The sequence below is a fragment of the Schistocerca nitens genome, unplaced genomic scaffold (genome assembly GCF_023898315.1).
Source record: "Schistocerca nitens isolate TAMUIC-IGC-003100 unplaced genomic scaffold, iqSchNite1.1 HiC_scaffold_302, whole genome shotgun sequence".
NCBI classification, from domain to species: domain Eukaryota; kingdom Metazoa; phylum Arthropoda; class Insecta; order Orthoptera; family Acrididae; genus Schistocerca; species Schistocerca nitens.
In genome coordinates, this window is record NW_026045838.1 from 1 (window position 1) to 13,383 (window position 13,383).

At 50.1% G+C, this 13,383-nt stretch overlaps 12 non-coding genes across 12 annotated transcripts; all 12 read right to left on the bottom strand.

Moving 5' to 3' along the window:
* Positions 1-167: 167 nt before the first annotated feature.
* LOC126226324 (5S ribosomal RNA) lies at positions 168-286 on the bottom strand. Its single transcript, XR_007543873.1, has one exon. It is a non-coding gene; the product is annotated as a 5S ribosomal RNA (ribosomal RNA).
* Positions 287-1,316: 1,030 nt separating this feature from the next.
* Positions 1,317-1,435, bottom strand: LOC126226336 (5S ribosomal RNA). The gene has a single exon (XR_007543884.1). It is a non-coding gene; the product is annotated as a 5S ribosomal RNA (ribosomal RNA).
* Positions 1,436-2,465: 1,030 nt separating this feature from the next.
* LOC126226348 (5S ribosomal RNA) lies at positions 2,466-2,584 on the bottom strand. Its single transcript, XR_007543895.1, has one exon. It is a non-coding gene; the product is annotated as a 5S ribosomal RNA (ribosomal RNA).
* A 1,029-nt stretch (positions 2,585-3,613) lies between these two features.
* Positions 3,614-3,732, bottom strand: LOC126226356 (5S ribosomal RNA). Its single transcript, XR_007543902.1, has one exon. It is a non-coding gene; the product is annotated as a 5S ribosomal RNA (ribosomal RNA).
* Positions 3,733-4,761: 1,029 nt separating this feature from the next.
* LOC126226355 (5S ribosomal RNA) lies at positions 4,762-4,883 on the bottom strand. The gene has a single exon (XR_007543901.1). It is a non-coding gene; the product is annotated as a 5S ribosomal RNA (ribosomal RNA).
* Positions 4,884-5,912: 1,029 nt separating this feature from the next.
* Positions 5,913-6,031, bottom strand: LOC126226357 (5S ribosomal RNA). The gene has a single exon (XR_007543903.1). It is a non-coding gene; the product is annotated as a 5S ribosomal RNA (ribosomal RNA).
* Positions 6,032-7,060: 1,029 nt separating this feature from the next.
* LOC126226325 (5S ribosomal RNA) lies at positions 7,061-7,179 on the bottom strand. The gene has a single exon (XR_007543874.1). It is a non-coding gene; the product is annotated as a 5S ribosomal RNA (ribosomal RNA).
* Positions 7,180-8,208: 1,029 nt separating this feature from the next.
* On the bottom strand, positions 8,209-8,327 carry LOC126226326 (5S ribosomal RNA). The gene has a single exon (XR_007543875.1). It is a non-coding gene; the product is annotated as a 5S ribosomal RNA (ribosomal RNA).
* A 1,030-nt stretch (positions 8,328-9,357) lies between these two features.
* LOC126226327 (5S ribosomal RNA) lies at positions 9,358-9,476 on the bottom strand. Its single transcript, XR_007543876.1, has one exon. It is a non-coding gene; the product is annotated as a 5S ribosomal RNA (ribosomal RNA).
* A 1,030-nt stretch (positions 9,477-10,506) lies between these two features.
* Positions 10,507-10,625, bottom strand: LOC126226328 (5S ribosomal RNA). Its single transcript, XR_007543877.1, has one exon. It is a non-coding gene; the product is annotated as a 5S ribosomal RNA (ribosomal RNA).
* Positions 10,626-11,655: 1,030 nt separating this feature from the next.
* On the bottom strand, positions 11,656-11,774 carry LOC126226330 (5S ribosomal RNA). The gene has a single exon (XR_007543878.1). It is a non-coding gene; the product is annotated as a 5S ribosomal RNA (ribosomal RNA).
* Positions 11,775-12,804: 1,030 nt separating this feature from the next.
* Positions 12,805-12,923, bottom strand: LOC126226331 (5S ribosomal RNA). The gene has a single exon (XR_007543879.1). It is a non-coding gene; the product is annotated as a 5S ribosomal RNA (ribosomal RNA).
* Positions 12,924-13,383: the final 460 nt, after the last annotated feature.

Here is a 13,383-nt window from a genome sequence, read left to right on the forward strand (position 1 = left end):
GTTAGCACATTCTCCCTCAAACTGAGATATTTACTGCAATTTCATACCTTATGGTCATTACAGTAGTTTAAAATGCTTAAGGAAGTATCTTTGTCACTTCAGAAAGGTCGTATGGAAACAGGGCTGGCAGGGGTGGCTGTATATAAAAAAACAAGTAAATAAAGGGCGGCCAACAGCACCCGGTGTTCCCAGGCGGTCACCCATCCAAGTACTAACCGGGCCCGATGTTGCTTAACTTCGGTGATCGGACGAGAACCGGTGTAGTCAACATGGTATGGCCGTTGGCGCCCGTAAAATGTAGGCGCACGGCAGAATTCGCATTCGGTTCTTATCCCAAGACACACAAAATCATACTTTTCGGTCGAACTCAGGCGCATTATTTGTTATTGACAAATCGTCGGGTTAGCGCGAATGCAATCCTGAGTTCCAAAAATTATGCACCGGAAGGACGCGCTTCGTAGTTTTTTTTTATTTTTTGTTAAATTTATACATTTATTTTTTAACATTAAATCGTTACAAGATAACATCTTTACAACAAAACATGAACAGAATTGTAATTGTAAGCACTTCCTTCCGCAATCCGACGTGCCAGCGGAGCGACTGCCGAGTTAGCGGGCGCGCCGCCGCGTGTGTGAGACGCACAGCTGCTCGTGGCACCTCCTGTCATCCGCTGGGCGCGTGCAGCCTTCGACACTCGCGGAAGACGCATCTTGTCCCTGGTGTCCAGTGGATGGCTGGCGCGCGGCCGACCGGCGTATGGCCTGTGCGGCGTGTGGCAGTGTCTTGTTGGAGGGCGCCACTGCTGGCGATGTGAGCTTCCTCGCCTCGCCTCCGCCTCAGACGAGATGTTTGCGTAATTTGCAGTGCATCCGCACCATTCCTATCGCTGTCCCTGTCCCCGCCCCGTCCCGACTTGTCCCGACTTTGCTCGACTGCCGCTCGCTGCCGCTCGGGTCGTGGCCCATATAACAGCGCAAGCACAAGAAACGTCTGCAGGAGATGACGAGACGAGACGAAAGAATAAATTTATGATTACATATCGAAGTAGGAATTGTACACCGCTACACAACAACAGGCGCTGACGTATTTCAGAACATATCTGCCGATTCGTACTGTTTTGTCGTTTTCAAAGACTTCCTGGCGAACTTGGTTAGCACATTCTCCCTCAAACTGAGATATTTACTGCAATTTCATACCTTATGGTCATTACAGTAGTTTAAAATGCTTAAGGAAGTATCTTTGTCACTTCAGAAAGGTCGTATGGAAACAGGGCTGGCAGGGGTGGCTGTATATAAAAAAACAAGTAAATAAAGGGCGGCCAACAGCACCCGGTGTTCCCAGGCGGTCACCCATCCAAGTACTAACCGGGCCCGATGTTGCTTAACTTCGGTGATCGGACGAGAACCGGTGTAGTCAACATGGTATGGCCGTTGGCGCCCGTAAAATGTAGGCGCACGGCAGAATTCGCATTCGGTTCTTATCCCAAGACACACAAAATCATACTTTTCGGTCGAACTCAGGCGCATTATTTGTTATTGACAAATCGTCGGGTTAGCGCGAATGCAATCCTGAGTTCCAAAAATTATGCACCGGAAGGACGCGCTTCGTAGTTTTTTTTTATTTTTTGTTAAATTTATACATTTATTTTTTAACATTAAATCGTTACAAGATAACATCTTTACAACAAAACATGAACAGAATTGTAATTGTAAGCACTTCCTTCCGCAATCCGACGTGCCAGCGGAGCGACTGCCGAGTTAGCGGGCGCGCCGCCGCGTGTGTGAGACGCACAGCTGCTCGTGGCACCTCCTGTCATCCGCTGGGCGCGTGCAGCCTTCGACACTCGCGGAAGACGCATCTTGTCCCTGGTGTCCAGTGGATGGCTGGCGCGCGGCCGACCGGCGTATGGCCTGTGCGGCGTGTGGCAGTGTCTTGTTGGAGGGCGCCACTGCTGGCGATGTGAGCTTCCTCGCCTCGCCTCCGCCTCAGACGAGATGTTTGCGTAATTTGCAGTGCATCCGCACCATTCCTATCGCTGTCCCTGTCCCCGCCCCGTCCCGACTTGTCCCGACTTTGCTCGACTGCCGCTCGCTGCCGCTCGGGTCGTGGCCCATATAACAGCGCAAGCACAAGAAACGTCTGCAGGAGATGACGAGACGAGACGAAAGAATAAATTTATGATTACATATCGAAGTAGGAATTGTACACCGCTACACAACAACAGGCGCTGACGTATTTCAGAACATATCTGCCGATTCGTACTGTTTTGTCGTTTTCAAAGACTTCCTGGCGAACTTGGTTAGCACATTCTCCCTCAAACTGAGATATTTACTGCAATTTCATACCTTATGGTCATTACAGTAGTTTAAAATGCTTAAGGAAGTATCTTTGTCACTTCAGAAAGGTCGTATGGAAACAGGGCTGGCAGGGGTGGCTGTATATAAAAAAACAAGTAAATAAAGGGCGGCCAACAGCACCCGGTGTTCCCAGGCGGTCACCCATCCAAGTACTAACCGGGCCCGATGTTGCTTAACTTCGGTGATCGGACGAGAACCGGTGTAGTCAACATGGTATGGCCGTTGGCGCCCGTAAAATGTAGGCGCACGGCAGAATTCGCATTCGGTTCTTATCCCAAGACACACAAAATCATACTTTTCGGTCGAACTCAGGCGCATTATTTGTTATTGACAAATCGTCGGGTTAGCGCGAATGCAATCCTGAGTTCCAAAAATTATGCACCGGAAGGACGCGCTTCGTAGTTTTTTTTATTTTTTGTTAAATTTATACATTTATTTTTTAACATTAAATCGTTACAAGATAACATCTTTACAACAAAACATGAACAGAATTGTAATTGTAAGCACTTCCTTCCGCAATCCGACGTGCCAGCGGAGCGACTGCCGAGTTAGCGGGCGCGCCGCCGCGTGTGTGAGACGCACAGCTGCTCGTGGCACCTCCTGTCATCCGCTGGGCGCGTGCAGCCTTCGACACTCGCGGAAGACGCATCTTGTCCCTGGTGTCCAGTGGATGGCTGGCGCGCGGCCGACCGGCGTATGGCCTGTGCGGCGTGTGGCAGTGTCTTGTTGGAGGGCGCCACTGCTGGCGATGTGAGCTTCCTCGCCTCGCCTCCGCCTCAGACGAGATGTTTGCGTAATTTGCAGTGCATCCGCACCATTCCTATCGCTGTCCCTGTCCCCGCCCCGTCCCGACTTGTCCCGACTTTGCTCGACTGCCGCTCGCTGCCGCTCGGGTCGTGGCCCATATAACAGCGCAAGCACAAGAAACGTCTGCAGGAGATGACGAGACGAGACGAAAGAATAAATTTATGATTACATATCGAAGTAGGAATTGTACACCGCTACACAACAACAGGCGCTGACGTATTTCAGAACATATCTGCCGATTCGTACTGTTTTGTCGTTTTCAAAGACTTCCTGGCGAACTTGGTTAGCACATTCTCCCTCAAACTGAGATATTTACTGCAATTTCATACCTTATGGTCATTACAGTAGTTTAAAATGCTTAAGGAAGTATCTTTGTCACTTCAGAAAGGTCGTATGGAAACAGGGCTGGCAGGGGTGGCTGTATATAAAAAAACAAGTAAATAAAGGGCGGCCAACAGCACCCGGTGTTCCCAGGCGGTCACCCATCCAAGTACTAACCGGGCCCGATGTTGCTTAACTTCGGTGATCGGACGAGAACCGGTGTAGTCAACATGGTATGGCCGTTGGCGCCCGTAAAATGTAGGCGCACGGCAGAATTCGCATTCGGTTCTTATCCCAAGACACACAAAATCATACTTTTCGGTCGAACTCAGGCGCATTATTTGTTATTGACAAATCGTCGGGTTAGCGCGAATGCAATCCTGAGTTCCAAAAATTATGCACCGGAAGGACGCGCTTCGTAGTTTTTTTTATTTTTTGTTAAATTTATACATTTATTTTTTAACATTAAATCGTTACAAGATAACATCTTTACAACAAAACATGAACAGAATTGTAATTGTAAGCACTTCCTTCCGCAATCCGACGTGCCAGCGGAGCGACTGCCGAGTTAGCGGGCGCGCCGCCGCGTGTGTGAGACGCACAGCTGCTCGTGGCACCTCCTGTCATCCGCTGGGCGCGTGCAGCCTTCGACACTCGCGGAAGACGCATCTTGTCCCTGGTGTCCAGTGGATGGCTGGCGCGCGGCCGACCGGCGTATGGCCTGTGCGGCGTGTGGCAGTGTCTTGTTGGAGGGCGCCACTGCTGGCGATGTGAGCTTCCTCGCCTCGCCTCCGCCTCAGACGAGATGTTTGCGTAATTTGCAGTGCATCCGCACCATTCCTATCGCTGTCCCTGTCCCCGCCCCGTCCCGACTTGTCCCGACTTTGCTCGACTGCCGCTCGCTGCCGCTCGGGTCGTGGCCCATATAACAGCGCAAGCACAAGAAACGTCTGCAGGAGATGACGAGACGAGACGAAAGAATAAATTTATGATTACATATCGAAGTAGGAATTGTACACCGCTACACAACAACAGGCGCTGACGTATTTCAGAACATATCTGCCGATTCGTACTGTTTTGTCGTTTTCAAAGACTTCCTGGCGAACTTGGTTAGCACATTCTCCCTCAAACTGAGATATTTACTGCAATTTCATACCTTATGGTCATTACAGTAGTTTAAAATGCTTAAGGAAGTATCTTTGTCACTTCAGAAAGGTCGTATGGAAACAGGGCTGGCAGGGGTGGCTGTATATAAAAAAACAAGTAAATAAAGGGCGGCCAACAGCACCCGGTGTTCCCGCCAGGCGGTCACCCATCCAAGTACTAACCGGGCCCGATGTTGCTTAACTTCGGTGATCGGACGAGAACCGGTGTAGTCAACATGGTATGGCCGTTGGCGCCCGTAAAATGTAGGCGCACGGCAGAATTCGCATTCGGTTCTTATCCCAAGACACACAAAATCATACTTTTCGGTCGAACTCAGGCGCATTATTTGTTATTGACAAATCGTCGGGTTAGCGCGAATGCAATCCTGAGTTCCAAAAATTATGCACCGGAAGGACGCGCTTCGTAGTTTTTTTTATTTTTTGTTAAATTTATACATTTATTTTTTAACATTAAATCGTTACAAGATAACATCTTTACAACAAAACATGAACAGAATTGTAATTGTAAGCACTTCCTTCCGCAATCCGACGTGCCAGCGGAGCGACTGCCGAGTTAGCGGGCGCGCCGCCGCGTGTGTGAGACGCACAGCTGCTCGTGGCACCTCCTGTCATCCGCTGGGCGCGTGCAGCCTTCGACACTCGCGGAAGACGCATCTTGTCCCTGGTGTCCAGTGGATGGCTGGCGCGCGGCCGACCGGCGTATGGCCTGTGCGGCGTGTGGCAGTGTCTTGTTGGAGGGCGCCACTGCTGGCGATGTGAGCTTCCTCGCCTCGCCTCCGCCTCAGACGAGATGTTTGCGTAATTTGCAGTGCATCCGCACCATTCCTATCGCTGTCCCTGTCCCCGCCCCGTCCCGACTTGTCCCGACTTTGCTCGACTGCCGCTCGCTGCCGCTCGGGTCGTGGCCCATATAACAGCGCAAGCACAAGAAACGTCTGCAGGAGATGACGAGACGAGACGAAAGAATAAATTTATGATTACATATCGAAGTAGGAATTGTACACCGCTACACAACAACAGGCGCTGACGTATTTCAGAACATATCTGCCGATTCGTACTGTTTTGTCGTTTTCAAAGACTTCCTGGCGAACTTGGTTAGCACATTCTCCCTCAAACTGAGATATTTACTGCAATTTCATACCTTATGGTCATTACAGTAGTTTAAAATGCTTAAGGAAGTATCTTTGTCACTTCAGAAAGGTCGTATGGAAACAGGGCTGGCAGGGGTGGCTGTATATAAAAAAACAAGTAAATAAAGGGCGGCCAACAGCACCCGGTGTTCCCAGGCGGTCACCCATCCAAGTACTAACCGGGCCCGATGTTGCTTAACTTCGGTGATCGGACGAGAACCGGTGTAGTCAACATGGTATGGCCGTTGGCGCCCGTAAAATGTAGGCGCACGGCAGAATTCGCATTCGGTTCTTATCCCAAGACACACAAAATCATACTTTTCGGTCGAACTCAGGCGCATTATTTGTTATTGACAAATCGTCGGGTTAGCGCGAATGCAATCCTGAGTTCCAAAAATTATGCACCGGAAGGACGCGCTTCGTAGTTTTTTTTATTTTTTGTTAAATTTATACATTTATTTTTTAACATTAAATCGTTACAAGATAACATCTTTACAACAAAACATGAACAGAATTGTAATTGTAAGCACTTCCTTCCGCAATCCGACGTGCCAGCGGAGCGACTGCCGAGTTAGCGGGCGCGCCGCCGCGTGTGTGAGACGCACAGCTGCTCGTGGCACCTCCTGTCATCCGCTGGGCGCGTGCAGCCTTCGACACTCGCGGAAGACGCATCTTGTCCCTGGTGTCCAGTGGATGGCTGGCGCGCGGCCGACCGGCGTATGGCCTGTGCGGCGTGTGGCAGTGTCTTGTTGGAGGGCGCCACTGCTGGCGATGTGAGCTTCCTCGCCTCGCCTCCGCCTCAGACGAGATGTTTGCGTAATTTGCAGTGCATCCGCACCATTCCTATCGCTGTCCCTGTCCCCGCCCCGTCCCGACTTGTCCCGACTTTGCTCGACTGCCGCTCGCTGCCGCTCGGGTCGTGGCCCATATAACAGCGCAAGCACAAGAAACGTCTGCAGGAGATGACGAGACGAGACGAAAGAATAAATTTATGATTACATATCGAAGTAGGAATTGTACACCGCTACACAACAACAGGCGCTGACGTATTTCAGAACATATCTGCCGATTCGTACTGTTTTGTCGTTTTCAAAGACTTCCTGGCGAACTTGGTTAGCACATTCTCCCTCAAACTGAGATATTTACTGCAATTTCATACCTTATGGTCATTACAGTAGTTTAAAATGCTTAAGGAAGTATCTTTGTCACTTCAGAAAGGTCGTATGGAAACAGGGCTGGCAGGGGTGGCTGTATATAAAAAAACAAGTAAATAAAGGGCGGCCAACAGCACCCGGTGTTCCCAGGCGGTCACCCATCCAAGTACTAACCGGGCCCGATGTTGCTTAACTTCGGTGATCGGACGAGAACCGGTGTAGTCAACATGGTATGGCCGTTGGCGCCCGTAAAATGTAGGCGCACGGCAGAATTCGCATTCGGTTCTTATCCCAAGACACACAAAATCATACTTTTCGGTCGAACTCAGGCGCATTATTTGTTATTGACAAATCGTCGGGTTAGCGCGAATGCAATCCTGAGTTCCAAAAATTATGCACCGGAAGGACGCGCTTCGTAGTTTTTTTTATTTTTTGTTAAATTTATACATTTATTTTTTAACATTAAATCGTTACAAGATAACATCTTTACAACAAAACATGAACAGAATTGTAATTGTAAGCACTTCCTTCCGCAATCCGACGTGCCAGCGGAGCGACTGCCGAGTTAGCGGGCGCGCCGCCGCGTGTGTGAGACGCACAGCTGCTCGTGGCACCTCCTGTCATCCGCTGGGCGCGTGCAGCCTTCGACACTCGCGGAAGACGCATCTTGTCCCTGGTGTCCAGTGGATGGCTGGCGCGCGGCCGACCGGCGTATGGCCTGTGCGGCGTGTGGCAGTGTCTTGTTGGAGGGCGCCACTGCTGGCGATGTGAGCTTCCTCGCCTCGCCTCCGCCTCAGACGAGATGTTTGCGTAATTTGCAGTGCATCCGCACCATTCCTATCGCTGTCCCTGTCCCCGCCCCGTCCCGACTTGTCCCGACTTTGCTCGACTGCCGCTCGCTGCCGCTCGGGTCGTGGCCCATATAACAGCGCAAGCACAAGAAACGTCTGCAGGAGATGACGAGACGAGACGAAAGAATAAATTTATGATTACATATCGAAGTAGGAATTGTACACCGCTACACAACAACAGGCGCTGACGTATTTCAGAACATATCTGCCGATTCGTACTGTTTTGTCGTTTTCAAAGACTTCCTGGCGAACTTGGTTAGCACATTCTCCCTCAAACTGAGATATTTACTGCAATTTCATACCTTATGGTCATTACAGTAGTTTAAAATGCTTAAGGAAGTATCTTTGTCACTTCAGAAAGGTCGTATGGAAACAGGGCTGGCAGGGGTGGCTGTATATAAAAAAACAAGTAAATAAAGGGCGGCCAACAGCACCCGGTGTTCCCAGGCGGTCACCCATCCAAGTACTAACCGGGCCCGATGTTGCTTAACTTCGGTGATCGGACGAGAACCGGTGTAGTCAACATGGTATGGCCGTTGGCGCCCGTAAAATGTAGGCGCACGGCAGAATTCGCATTCGGTTCTTATCCCAAGACACACAAAATCATACTTTTCGGTCGAACTCAGGCGCATTATTTGTTATTGACAAATCGTCGGGTTAGCGCGAATGCAATCCTGAGTTCCAAAAATTATGCACCGGAAGGACGCGCTTCGTAGTTTTTTTTTATTTTTTGTTAAATTTATACATTTATTTTTTAACATTAAATCGTTACAAGATAACATCTTTACAACAAAACATGAACAGAATTGTAATTGTAAGCACTTCCTTCCGCAATCCGACGTGCCAGCGGAGCGACTGCCGAGTTAGCGGGCGCGCCGCCGCGTGTGTGAGACGCACAGCTGCTCGTGGCACCTCCTGTCATCCGCTGGGCGCGTGCAGCCTTCGACACTCGCGGAAGACGCATCTTGTCCCTGGTGTCCAGTGGATGGCTGGCGCGCGGCCGACCGGCGTATGGCCTGTGCGGCGTGTGGCAGTGTCTTGTTGGAGGGCGCCACTGCTGGCGATGTGAGCTTCCTCGCCTCGCCTCCGCCTCAGACGAGATGTTTGCGTAATTTGCAGTGCATCCGCACCATTCCTATCGCTGTCCCTGTCCCCGCCCCGTCCCGACTTGTCCCGACTTTGCTCGACTGCCGCTCGCTGCCGCTCGGGTCGTGGCCCATATAACAGCGCAAGCACAAGAAACGTCTGCAGGAGATGACGAGACGAGACGAAAGAATAAATTTATGATTACATATCGAAGTAGGAATTGTACACCGCTACACAACAACAGGCGCTGACGTATTTCAGAACATATCTGCCGATTCGTACTGTTTTGTCGTTTTCAAAGACTTCCTGGCGAACTTGGTTAGCACATTCTCCCTCAAACTGAGATATTTACTGCAATTTCATACCTTATGGTCATTACAGTAGTTTAAAATGCTTAAGGAAGTATCTTTGTCACTTCAGAAAGGTCGTATGGAAACAGGGCTGGCAGGGGTGGCTGTATATAAAAAAACAAGTAAATAAAGGGCGGCCAACAGCACCCGGTGTTCCCAGGCGGTCACCCATCCAAGTACTAACCGGGCCCGATGTTGCTTAACTTCGGTGATCGGACGAGAACCGGTGTAGTCAACATGGTATGGCCGTTGGCGCCCGTAAAATGTAGGCGCACGGCAGAATTCGCATTCGGTTCTTATCCCAAGACACACAAAATCATACTTTTCGGTCGAACTCAGGCGCATTATTTGTTATTGACAAATCGTCGGGTTAGCGCGAATGCAATCCTGAGTTCCAAAAATTATGCACCGGAAGGACGCGCTTCGTAGTTTTTTTTTATTTTTTGTTAAATTTATACATTTATTTTTTAACATTAAATCGTTACAAGATAACATCTTTACAACAAAACATGAACAGAATTGTAATTGTAAGCACTTCCTTCCGCAATCCGACGTGCCAGCGGAGCGACTGCCGAGTTAGCGGGCGCGCCGCCGCGTGTGTGAGACGCACAGCTGCTCGTGGCACCTCCTGTCATCCGCTGGGCGCGTGCAGCCTTCGACACTCGCGGAAGACGCATCTTGTCCCTGGTGTCCAGTGGATGGCTGGCGCGCGGCCGACCGGCGTATGGCCTGTGCGGCGTGTGGCAGTGTCTTGTTGGAGGGCGCCACTGCTGGCGATGTGAGCTTCCTCGCCTCGCCTCCGCCTCAGACGAGATGTTTGCGTAATTTGCAGTGCATCCGCACCATTCCTATCGCTGTCCCTGTCCCCGCCCCGTCCCGACTTGTCCCGACTTTGCTCGACTGCCGCTCGCTGCCGCTCGGGTCGTGGCCCATATAACAGCGCAAGCACAAGAAACGTCTGCAGGAGATGACGAGACGAGACGAAAGAATAAATTTATGATTACATATCGAAGTAGGAATTGTACACCGCTACACAACAACAGGCGCTGACGTATTTCAGAACATATCTGCCGATTCGTACTGTTTTGTCGTTTTCAAAGACTTCCTGGCGAACTTGGTTAGCACATTCTCCCTCAAACTGAGATATTTACTGCAATTTCATACCTTATGGTCATTACAGTAGTTTAAAATGCTTAAGGAAGTATCTTTGTCACTTCAGAAAGGTCGTATGGAAACAGGGCTGGCAGGGGTGGCTGTATATAAAAAAACAAGTAAATAAAGGGCGGCCAACAGCACCCGGTGTTCCCAGGCGGTCACCCATCCAAGTACTAACCGGGCCCGATGTTGCTTAACTTCGGTGATCGGACGAGAACCGGTGTAGTCAACATGGTATGGCCGTTGGCGCCCGTAAAATGTAGGCGCACGGCAGAATTCGCATTCGGTTCTTATCCCAAGACACACAAAATCATACTTTTCGGTCGAACTCAGGCGCATTATTTGTTATTGACAAATCGTCGGGTTAGCGCGAATGCAATCCTGAGTTCCAAAAATTATGCACCGGAAGGACGCGCTTCGTAGTTTTTTTTTATTTTTTGTTAAATTTATACATTTATTTTTTAACATTAAATCGTTACAAGATAACATCTTTACAACAAAACATGAACAGAATTGTAATTGTAAGCACTTCCTTCCGCAATCCGACGTGCCAGCGGAGCGACTGCCGAGTTAGCGGGCGCGCCGCCGCGTGTGTGAGACGCACAGCTGCTCGTGGCACCTCCTGTCATCCGCTGGGCGCGTGCAGCCTTCGACACTCGCGGAAGACGCATCTTGTCCCTGGTGTCCAGTGGATGGCTGGCGCGCGGCCGACCGGCGTATGGCCTGTGCGGCGTGTGGCAGTGTCTTGTTGGAGGGCGCCACTGCTGGCGATGTGAGCTTCCTCGCCTCGCCTCCGCCTCAGACGAGATGTTTGCGTAATTTGCAGTGCATCCGCACCATTCCTATCGCTGTCCCTGTCCCCGCCCCGTCCCGACTTGTCCCGACTTTGCTCGACTGCCGCTCGCTGCCGCTCGGGTCGTGGCCCATATAACAGCGCAAGCACAAGAAACGTCTGCAGGAGATGACGAGACGAGACGAAAGAATAAATTTATGATTACATATCGAAGTAGGAATTGTACACCGCTACACAACAACAGGCGCTGACGTATTTCAGAACATATCTGCCGATTCGTACTGTTTTGTCGTTTTCAAAGACTTCCTGGCGAACTTGGTTAGCACATTCTCCCTCAAACTGAGATATTTACTGCAATTTCATACCTTATGGTCATTACAGTAGTTTAAAATGCTTAAGGAAGTATCTTTGTCACTTCAGAAAGGTCGTATGGAAACAGGGCTGGCAGGGGTGGCTGTATATAAAAAAACAAGTAAATAAAGGGCGGCCAACAGCACCCGGTGTTCCCAGGCGGTCACCCATCCAAGTACTAACCGGGCCCGATGTTGCTTAACTTCGGTGATCGGACGAGAACCGGTGTAGTCAACATGGTATGGCCGTTGGCGCCCGTAAAATGTAGGCGCACGGCAGAATTCGCATTCGGTTCTTATCCCAAGACACACAAAATCATACTTTTCGGTCGAACTCAGGCGCATTATTTGTTATTGACAAATCGTCGGGTTAGCGCGAATGCAATCCTGAGTTCCAAAAATTATGCACCGGAAGGACGCGCTTCGTAGTTTTTTTTTATTTTTTGTTAAATTTATACATTTATTTTTTAACATTAAATCGTTACAAGATAACATCTTTACAACAAAACATGAACAGAATTGTAATTGTAAGCACTTCCTTCCGCAATCCGACGTGCCAGCGGAGCGACTGCCGAGTTAGCGGGCGCGCCGCCGCGTGTGTGAGACGCACAGCTGCTCGTGGCACCTCCTGTCATCCGCTGGGCGCGTGCAGCCTTCGACACTCGCGGAAGACGCATCTTGTCCCTGGTGTCCAGTGGATGGCTGGCGCGCGGCCGACCGGCGTATGGCCTGTGCGGCGTGTGGCAGTGTCTTGTTGGAGGGCGCCACTGCTGGCGATGTGAGCTTCCTCGCCTCGCCTCCGCCTCAGACGAGATGTTTGCGTAATTTGCAGTGCATCCGCACCATTCCTATCGCTGTCCCTGTCCCCGCCCCGTCCCGACTTGTCCCGACTTTGCTCGACTGCCGCTCGCTGCCGCTCGGGTCGTGGCCCATATAACAGCGCAAGCACAAGAAACGTCTGCAGGAGATGACGAGACGAGACGAAAGAATAAATTTATGATTACATATCGAAGTAGGAATTGTACACCGCTACACAACAACAGGCGCTGACGTATTTCAGAACATATCTGCCGATTCGTACTGTTTTGTCGTTTTCAAAGACTTCCTGGCGAACTTGGTTAGCACATTCTCCCTCAAACTGAGATATTTACTGCAATTTCATACCTTATGGTCATTACAGTAGTTTAAAATGCTTAAGGAAGTATCTTTGTCACTTCAGAAAGGTCGTATGGAAACAGGGCTGGCAGGGGTGGCTGTATATAAAAAAACAAGTAAATAAAGGGCGGCCAACAGCACCCGGTGTTCCCAGGCGGTCACCCATCCAAGTACTAACCGGGCCCGATGTTGCTTAACTTCGGTGATCGGACGAGAACCGGTGTAGTCAACATGGTATGGCCGTTGGCGCCCGTAAAATGTAGGCGCACGGCAGAATTCGCATTCGGTTCTTATCCCAAGACACACAAAATCATACTTTTCGGTCGAACTCAGGCGCATTATTTGTTATTGACAAATCGTCGGGTTAGCGCGAATGCAATCCTGAGTTCCAAAAATTATGCACCGGAAGGACGCGCTTCGTAGTTTTTTTTTATTTTTTGTTAAATTTATACATTTATTTTTTAACATTAAATCGTTACAAGATAACATCTTTACAACAAAACATGAACAGAATTGTAATTGTAAGCACTTCCTTCCGCAATCCGACGTGCCAGCGGAGCGACTGCCGAGTTAGCGGGCGCGCCGCCGCGTGTGTGAGACGCACAGCTGCTCGTGGCACCTCCTGTCATCCGCTGGGCGCGTGCAGCCTTCGACACTCGCGGAAGACGCATCTTGTCCCTGGTGTCCAGTGGATGGCTGGCGCGCGGC